This window comes from Asparagus officinalis, chromosome 1 (assembly GCF_001876935.1).
Source record: "Asparagus officinalis chromosome 1, Aspof.V1, whole genome shotgun sequence".
NCBI lineage: Eukaryota > Viridiplantae > Streptophyta > Magnoliopsida > Asparagales > Asparagaceae > Asparagus > Asparagus officinalis.
The window spans coordinates 97,244,498-97,253,305 of record NC_033794.1 but is presented as its reverse complement, the minus strand read 5'-3'; the positions used below and the strand labels follow the sequence as shown (position 1 = coordinate 97,253,305).

At 36.5% G+C, this 8,808-nt stretch overlaps 1 long non-coding RNA gene across 3 annotated transcripts; it reads right to left on the bottom strand.

Annotated features, from left to right (window-relative positions):
* LOC109828756 lies at window positions 3,918-7,426 on the bottom strand. Of its 3 annotated transcripts, XR_002243822.1 has the most exons (7): window positions 6,912-7,424; window positions 6,785-6,840; window positions 6,648-6,702; window positions 5,703-5,771; window positions 5,520-5,602; window positions 4,278-4,337; window positions 3,918-4,062 (listed from the first exon to the last, which is right to left on the bottom strand). It is a non-coding gene; the product is annotated as an uncharacterized LOC109828756 (long non-coding RNA). The 3 variants fall into 3 exon arrangements; XR_002243823.1 differs by having other exon boundaries at window positions 4,170-4,337; window positions 6,785-7,426; XR_002243821.1 differs by having other exon boundaries at window positions 6,785-7,423.

Sequence of the window (8,808 nt, the reverse complement as noted above, 5' to 3'; positions counted from 1 at the left end):
CAAAGCAACACCCCTCTATTTCAAAGAGGGTTTGGATGAGGAGGTGGTTTCCACTACCAAGATGTCTTGGTCATCATCCCCTTGAAATTCATATGGCCCTTCAGCATCCATGCGCTTGAGCATGCTCTCAACTTGTTCTCCTTGACGGATTAAGTCTTTCCACGAGCAAGCCATGACTGCGCCCATAGTAGATAGGATATCGATGGAGAGATTGTTCCGGCACATCTCCATGATAGTGGCCTCAGAAACCTGATCACGTGTATGCAGCGATCGGTTCCTGAATCTCTTGACAAAGTTGCTTACAGACTTTGTCTTCTTCTGCTTTGCAGCTAGCAAGGTGGTCATAGATACTTCTTTGTCATCGTCGAAGAATTTTTGCATGAAGAGCCTTTCCATGTCCTTCCAGCAGGTGATGGATCCAGACTCTAATCTGCAATACCATTCAAAAGCGACCCCCTTGAGGGTACCAATGAACAGTCGAGTCATAATGGGATCATTCCCCACTATGTGTCCAGTCTGCGTCTGGAAGTAGTAAATGTGCTGGGTAGGAGAACCCTTGTCATCAAACTGAAGGAGGTCCAGTGGCTGAAATTTTGCTGGGTAGGAGACTGTATCCCATTCAATTGGATACGATCTGACAACCCCCAACTCGTTCATGTGCTTCTGGAGCTTCAAAGCGTCGAGTTGACTTTGGAATTCATCGAGCCTTTTGTCCCTTGGATTATGACCCAAAGATGACGTTCCTCCAGAAGACTCGGATGAGGAGTGAGAAGGAGTAGGCACCCGCTCTTTGTGATTCAAAGATATGCGCGAAGCCGACGAAGTCCTCTATTTCTTCTTCTTCTTCTCACTCAGAAGCTGTTCCAACATCTCCTTCAGAGAATCAATGGTTGCTTGTTGCTCGTCGAGTCTCAGATATCTCATCAGGGATGTCCATCATGTGCACATTTACTTACTCGCCCTGAACTGAGCTTGAGATTTGTGACGTCACCACTGTCGAGCAATCATCATCGTCATCATCAGAGACGGGTGCTAGGCACGTGTAGTCAAACAGAATGGCTACCCCCATTTGGGCGCGAGTGCATTGGTGGATACCTTCACGACCAATGACCTTAGACTTCCCTATCACATGACAGTTGCGGCGGGGAGCTCCACCTCATCGAAAGTCTCGTAGGGCGTGCATTTGCAAGTCAACTCTACCTCATCGAAAGGCTCGTAGGGCGTGCATTTGCAAGTCAAGTGTCCTCTGAGATCCCCTGTAGGTTGATAGTGGCAACCCCAAGCATTAGAAAGACCAAACGAGTGCTTACAAGAAGAGGACTTATGAGAGAACTTAGGAGAACACTTGGGAAAATCTCCAAGTGTTGAAATCTGGCGAGCTCGCTCTGATAGGCGAGCTTGGGCCTGTTGGCGAGGTTCAGGCTGGTGAGGCCCGCCTGTTGGGCGAGTTTGGTGCATTGCGCCTGTCTGGCGAGCTGCTGCTTTGCCTTTCTAGCGTATGTCGACTTGCAGATGAAGTTGGTCTGTCAGACGAGCTTGGTGAAATCCTCCTCTTTGAGCTTGCAGGCGAGCTTGGGCTATCAGGCGAGCTTGATGAAGTTTGCTTGTTTTATGAAGTCCGCCTGAACTGCGGAGTTCACCATACTTACGAAGTTGGCCAGATTTGGGAACCTCACCTGAAGAGCGGAGTGTTGGGGCCCTTTTGTTTTGATGATGATTTACAAACAATTTACATCTAATGTTGTTTGTCTAGTATTTGTGTTTTGTATCTATTCTAGGTAAACAATATGTTGGAGGATGGATGGAATCAAGTCTCAATGATCATATCCAATGGAGGTTGGCGGAATAGTGGAGTGAAGCAATGCAATTTATGTTGAAGATCCAAGTTCAAACTTCATCCGCAAAGTGTACCAAGAAGAGCTTCATTGAAGATCACAAGCTTGGGTATAATAGTTTATAGTGTTTGTAGTATAGGTTTATACTTGTGTGTTAATACTTTAAGCTCATATTATTCACACACACGTATTTAATGATTTTATCAAAATATAGATCTTTTTGATAAAATATTGTTTTATTAGTTTATAGACTTTAACATCACTTTATACATAGTTTATCAAGTTTATAAAATCATTTTGTAAAGTTTCAAAACATGGTTTAGTCAAAATAACAAAAACAAGTGGTTCATGTTTTCATATTTTGGACTAGTTTTGTAAAATAAAGAGTTTTAACAAATATGAAGTGCAATTCCAAAAATTATTTTTGTGACATGTTCATTTACATATTTATAAACATTTTCGAAAGTTTCATAATTTTTGGAATTTATTTGCTATTTTTAAAGGCACTTCAAAAATCAGTTTTTTAGTTTTAAACAGGCTGATAGTGTGTTATCAGTCGTCTGATCAGCCAACTGATGATTTCAGTTGACTGATGAATGTGCCTGGAATCCTTATTTTCCTCTCTGCTTTGTTTCAGTCGACTGATCAGTCGACTGATGTGTCGACCAATGACATGTTTACTTTTTCCAGATTTTTAGTTTTTGACCAGTTTATAAAATAATTTATTTCTCTCAATAGGGAAGTGATATTTACAAAATTTTCTCTAACATGTTGATCTACATATCTAGAACCTTCCCTCAAAATTTCATAAATTTTGGAGTTGATTTACTGTGTCAAATTGATTTTACAAAGCCGGATGTTTTAGTAGTTTTTAGAAACTGTAATATCTGTGTTCAAATATTTATTTCTCTCCACTGGGAAGTGATATTATAGAAATTCTTTCTCTAACATATTTATCTACATGTCTATAACCTTCTCTCAAAATTTCATGATTTTTGCATTTGATTTACTATTTTTAATTGATTTTACAAACTGAGATACGCAAAATTCCAGCTATCTGAAACTGTCTGTTTTTCTTTTGTCGGGGTCATCAGTCGACTGATGTACATTTTCAGTCGACCGATAACCTCATAACGGCTAGTTTTTCTAGATTTTCATATATCCGTTATTTTGTCTTTTTGCTTGGTTTTCTTAGGTTTTTGTGGGTTGTTTCTTCATCCTATATATACCCCTTGCCCTCTAATATTCACTACAACAGAAAAGCTAATCCGCGAGGAATAAGTTTGTCGTTGAAAGTCGATATTTCTTCGCCGTAGTGTGTTGGCGAGGAAAAAACTTTGGTCACCATTTTCTCGCGGTAGGATGGTCAAGAAAAGTTTCTGCGATGAATATTATAATTTCTCGCAAAATCCTTTTTGCGATGAATATATTCTTTTCTCGTTGTTACTCTTTAGCTGAATATTATAATTTCTCGCAAAATCCTTTTTGCGATGAATATATTCTTTTCTCGTTGTTACTCTTTAGCCTCGATATTTTTTGAATATATTCTTTTCTCGTTGTTACTCTTTAGCCTCGATATTTTTCCTCACCTAATCTCATACCTTTTTTATCGCTAAACTACAGTTTCCTCGCTAATGATATGTGAATAATATTTAATTTATATAATAAAAGTTCTAAAAAAACTATTTTCGTCGTTGTAAGTATCTTTCAGCGAGGAAACTGTTCCTTACCAAAGGTAAATCTTTAACGAGGAAATTGATTTTCTTCATTATATGTATCTTTTTCTCGAGGAAACAATTCCTCGATAAAGGGACTCAAAGACGAGGAAATTTAAATTTGTCGTTGTAGGTTGTACCTCATATTCCTCGCCAAAGAAATTTAATTACGAGGAAATTTACATTTGTCGATATAGATTATATGGTCTATAACAATGCTACAATATTTTTTTTTCAGAATCTACGTTCCACGCTATAAAATATCGCATGTACACAATATTGCACAACACCAAATCATATTCATATACAACACAATCTAATTATATTTCAATATCAAATATAAATATATTCAAATAATACATTCACCAAAATACTAGAGAGATATATAAATTGTTTACATAGATAATAAAAAATACAATTGTTTACATAACTTGATGAACTTTGCATAATTTACAGAATTCAATTGCATTTACTCCGCCAAGTTGTTGAAACATCATTAGGCCGAATGCTACCTGTGCATGGAAAATCCTTCCATAAATACTTTTCTTTTGATAAAAATATATGATAAATACTGATTCATCTACATTCAGTGAGAAATAGCATTAGAAAGGTTTCCTACAATAATTGAATGGATGTATCCGATCTGGAATAGGTCTTGAACTTTAGCCTTGGGAAAGAAAAATTAATACAGTTGGAGGGAAATTTGATGATTTTGTGCTGGTAGTACCTCTGACATCAGAACCCAAGGAATAGGTCCCATTCCTATTGAGTGAAATCTTAAATAAATCTGTATCAAGAAGCAGCATAACAGAACTCATTAGGAATTTTAGAAAACCAAGCATTGAAGTAAGAGATCAAGAATTAAGATCAACATTCTAGTCTAGTTTAAAATAAGATCTCAAATGGCTTATCTTAGTTAATATCGAAGTAGAAATTCCAAGTACCAAAAGTAAATGCATAATGGTTCAATTCAGTGAATTCCTATGGCAAAAATAAAATCAAACTTGTCATAAATAAAATCAAATTTGCACCCAAAAAGCTTGGACAATACAGTGAAAAAATATAAGAGTTCATCAATGTTTGAAATATGTCAGAAGAATAAATTTTGATATTTAGAAGATACAGGTGAAATAAACCTGAGATCAATTCAATGTGACTTATAGTTACAGGATATGAGTTCATATTCAAGCTTGACCTGTTAATATCGAGCAAAATTTTTTACAAACTCCATCTATAGATACTTACATACCTATTTAGTAGACACATGTTCTTTGTTCTTTGCTATTAAATCTGTCACCTGTAATTACTGGTGGATGGGAGGAAACATATAAATGTCAGCTTAAATACTTTATGAATGATATAATACATAAAGTACTGCAGAAAAATTGATCTAGGTTACTAAGTAGAAACACTTTCAAGTTCAACCTATGAACCTATCTGAATGAATATATGCTTATTTGCTTTGAGTTAAAAAAAAAATCTTATTCTAAGATCTCAAATTATTCATGATACCCGTCCTATTTTACAAATTCAAGTTGACTTGTATTACTAGTTCATAAGACTCGTGTCAGTCCGTTCACTTTGATGTTCGACTGAGCATACGTTTCTCATAATTACATTATACGTATGAGAACCACTATTTATACTAGGAAACTATTGGTAAAAACTGATAGAGGAAATTTTTTTGATCTTAGTCAAGTTGAGCATTTTACTAGGAAAATATTGGTAAAAACTGATAGAGGAAATGAAGCCACAACGCAAAATGCAAAAAGAAGACGAAAGGAATCTGTTAGTCTATGTCAAGTATGTATGAGTCCAGCATCTATCTTTTTCAACTACACAATAAATTATAGTCCAAGTAATTTGAATAATACTTAAACCACCAATTAAGAAAATAGAAATTACACCCTCTATTCATAGCAAGTCTAAAAGTTTCTAATTATTTTGTGCGAGACATTATGAAACTCACTTGACGAGGGTCTGGGCAAGTTGCCGGATTGATTTTGATTTGTGCTTGTACAGAGCATTCATGGACTTCCCAATTTTTGTAGCCTAAGGTTCAAAGATAATAATCCAATAAGAAATCGATAATGGCACAAGTCGAGAAATACAAGACTTTAAAAGTTAATAAGGAAAAAAAATGAAATCATACACTGAGGGTTTCCGTTGAGAGCTCCATCAATTGCAGCCTCCTTAATGATTTGGATAGAACGTTTTCAGACTGCAAAAGAAACAAAATTTGCCAGAGAAAACTCTTATTCTCTACTATAATGAACTATGCAATTCAAAAAACTCTAATACCAACTTCAAGCCCTTAACTTCCAATTGAAGAAAAGCTAATCATCTGTTCACAACCATATTGTACCAATACCAATAATGTCTAGTATGAAGAAGGAAAAAAGATCCAACAGCAACCCATAGTTATGTTATTTCCAGTCGCAATAAATTTTCAAGCAATCGAATTAGCATGGAAAATCACCAAATAGAAAAATGATACCATGTAACAACATTCCCGTGGTCACTTTGTGATTCATATTTAAAAAATCCAAAACAGAAGAATAATTCAACTAGAACAATCAAATATTTTGATAGAAGAACTACAAAGATTCCCGAATTAATATTCTGAGATCGAATCTATCCAAAGGAGTTGTAGAAAATAGAATGATTAGGATAAGCCCATGGTGATTAACATTCAAGCCCCCTTGTGCCTTTACTCACTCAAGGTTGATAGCTAGTACTTTGTTCTATTTCATAACATTTGCCTATAAGCTTGCAAGCATTCCTCCGAATCCATTTCAAATACTTCATATTTAGAATCATGTCAGTTATCGGTTGTTCAGCAAGCACAACATCATGTCAACAGTGTCTTCATAATGAACATTAAATATATACTAAACAAGTTTAAAATTGATTATTAGTAGTTCCCAGCATTTCCCAGCATTTGATGTCACATTTAAGCTCAGAAACATTATGATAGTTTCAGACAATAGGCAAAGATTTCAAAACTATCCGCCACACATCGGATAGCAAACAAAACCAACCACTAAGAGCAAAGAACACAATAAAATGAGCAAAATTAACAACAAAAGTAGAATACCTTTGTTCCAATTACCAAATTGCTCCAATTTCCCCTCACACAAGCTCAATCTCTCCTACGATTTAAACCCACATGCTTAATTATCAATCTCTTAGCAGAAAACAACTAAACCCACAAAAATCAAGATAAATTCTTACAATCTCAGTCTTGATAGGATGATCATCTGGTCGAATTCCACTGTACCTCAATCTCACTGCTCAAAGGAAAAAGAAAAAAAAATTATGAAATCAAAAGAATTAATGAGCTCGGGTTAGGGTTTTATACCTGCCAACAGAGAGGAAGCGGACTGGGCGAGCACGAGGAGAGCACTTGCCTGCTGGAGCGGCGACAGCTCGTCGAGGACTCCGAGCTCTTTCACTGATAAGAAGTTAAAGAGATTTGTTTGGAGATCACCGACGCAATCTAGGGTTTCTTTAATTGAATCCACTACCGATTCTGGCACCGCCATTCTCTTCGAGGCGAAGCGTGAGATTTGAAATCGAGCTGCGAGAAATCAATTTTGGGGTTTTTTTGTATAACTAGTGGTTCTGTTAGCGTTTTGCTCGAAAAGGTAAGATTGGAGGGGTGAGGGAGGAGAAGGTGGTGGAGTCGAGGGGGAGAGGGAGGCGAAGAATGCGGGCTCTTGGCGGGACCAGTAGCGGAGGAGGGAGGTCAAGGGGGACAGCGGGCTCGGGCGGCAGCTGGGCCTAGTCATGGAGAAGGAGGTGAGAGGGGAGGAGCGTGAGTTTGAGCTGAGGAGGATGAGAATTGGGGATCTGAATAGTTTCTAGGTTTTTAAAGAGCGGTGAAATGAAAATTTAGGGGGGAACTGTGGTGCTCGGTCTCAAAACCAAAATATCGGACCCATTCCGTCCAGGATGTCAGTCATGGAGAAGGAGGTGAGAGGGGAGGAGCGTGAGTTTGAGCTGAGGAGGATGAGAATTGGGGATCTGAATAGTTTCTAGGTTTTTAAAGAGCGGTGAAATGAAAATTTAGGGGGGAAGTGTGGCGCTCGGTCTTAAAACCAAAATATCGGACCCATTCCGTCCAGGTTGCCAATCTAGCTAGATGGAAAATTCCCTTATGGGTTGCCTTAAACTAGATGGAATTATATTCCGTCTAGGTTGTTTTATCTAGTTTGTTTGATTTTCTACTAGTGTTAAGAAAAGAAAATACATCAAAACATAGAAAAAAATGAAACTGAATCACAACATCATCCCTTTCACAGCCCATAATTGTCTTTTGTTGTTAACCATGGTAACAATTGATCATGTACGCTGCTAAAAAAAGTGGATCTTAACTCAAACTATACTTAATAATGATCATTTCAAAATACAACATACTATTTGAATAATACCAATAATATAGTCAGTCAATAACAAGTATAGTTCCTTTTGCCACCAATAGGAGGTTGCTTATGCTGATAAAATTTTGTGGATCTTTTCCAATTTAAAAACACATGTAGATATCACCCCTTTAATATTTACTGTAATATAAAATTGCAATGTTGCTTTGTGCAAAAGAACCTCTTAGCTTGAACTATGAGGCTCAGAGGCATATCCAAGACTGTTGAAGCATGCAAAAACATGATATACTAGCAACAAAAGATTAAACAACTTGTCAACATGTGCATGCAGGATTTCAACACAAAATTCCCACCAAAATTTTCGCCAACGAATAATGAGAATATTATTATTTCCTCGCTGATTGGTTTTTTAATAAGGAAATAATTTCTCACAAAACAAAATCTTTTAGCGAGGAAGCCTTAAATTTGTCGCCATTGAATTTGGCGGGTTTTGCATATTTTTCCGCCAAAATAATAATGAGGAAACTATTATTTCCTCGCTAATTGATTCTTTTAACGAGTAAAGGGTTTCTCGTAAAACAAAAAAAATTAGTGAGGAAACCTTCAATTTGTCGTCAATGAATTTGGCGGGTGTTGCACATTTTTCCACCAAATTAATAATGAGAAAACTATAATTTCCTTGCTAATAGGTTCTTTTTGAAAACAAAACGGTTCCTCATAAAAAAAAACTTTTAGCAAGAAAGCCTTAAATTTGTTGCTATTAAAATTGGCAGGTTTTACACATTTTTCCGCCAAACTAATAATTAGGAAACTATTATTTCCTCGCTAATTGGTTTATTTAACGAGGAAACAATTCCTCGTAAAACAAAAAATTTA